Here is a 1,285-nt window from a genome sequence, read left to right on the forward strand (position 1 = left end):
AAAAACAGCCCATTTCTGTAAGATATTATCACCACTGAAACAAGAAAAATCTTTTGAGTTTATAAAGATTTTTCTACAAGAGTAGCAAATGTCAACTCTCTCCTCTCACATCTCAACTAAACTTAGTTTTCCCCCAATCAAAGAAATAATTCTTATGAATGAAAGGTGATAAAGCATGATTTGTGGAGATCCATCGATCATTCTAGATATGCTGCTGAGAGGTACTGGTATTAGACATGGTGAGTAGAATCCTGGAAAAGAAGCACACTGCAGTAAAGAGAGTAACTCTAGAAAGAATAGGAGGATGTGTATAATGCCCTGTAATGTGCATGGTATGAGGCTCTACAGACCTGGCTTTGCAGCACCATCTATAAAGTAGTAACACTGTTGCCCTTGTTATAAAATTGTAGTTCTATGATGGATGTGAATTACTCATTGGCAATGTATTTTCACACTTTTATTTTTTAATAATTTTTTATCATTTATTTATTTATTCATTTATTTACCTGGTACAGGGTCCTCCCTATGCAGCTCAGAATCATAGTGCTCCTCATTTTTTCAGGCTTCGCTGCACTGGGTATACAGGGTATACCACCACACCATTTTGGTAGCCAACTGGGAGCCGGCTGGGAGCCGGCTGGGAGCTGGGCCTGCACCACTTGTGGTACCAGGTCCTTGTGCTTACCAGGAAGGTACTTAGACTGCTGAGGGATCTCGCCAGCCCCATATTTCCATCTTAATTATCCATGTCAGATGCTTCAGAACCAATAACAGTCAACATGTTCTTAGGTTTAGAGCATTTAAAAATTGATCGGGCATAAAATCACAATAATATGTTGGAGGAAACCAAAACAATAATAAAAAACCTAATTTTGGATTCTCTGCTATAACTCTGCTCTTAACTTCAATAATTTCTGACATTGTCAGTTAAACAGAAGACCCAATGCTATTATGGACTACTAGACTCTTTTAGAATATTTTTTTTGCATGTGAATAATCTTTTATTGAATAGATAATATCAAGAAATGATAAAAATTATTTAAAGAAGAACCAGAAAATTCTGGAATTGAAAAATACATCCAAAGAAGCCAATGGCACATATTAGAGGATAAAGAGTTAAACAATAAACAGTGCTGAAAAAGCCAGTTATCCTTTGCAGAAGACTGAAACATGACCCTTTTCTCTCACCATGCACTAAATTAGAATCAAAACAGATCAAACATCTAAACACTAAAACAGAAGCATTAAGTCTATGATAACAGATAAACCACTTGACGACATAGGT

Source organism: Octodon degus, unplaced genomic scaffold, assembly GCF_000260255.1.
Source record: "Octodon degus isolate 3935 unplaced genomic scaffold, OctDeg1.0 scaffold00094, whole genome shotgun sequence".
NCBI classification, from domain to species: Eukaryota; Metazoa; Chordata; class Mammalia; order Rodentia; family Octodontidae; genus Octodon; species Octodon degus.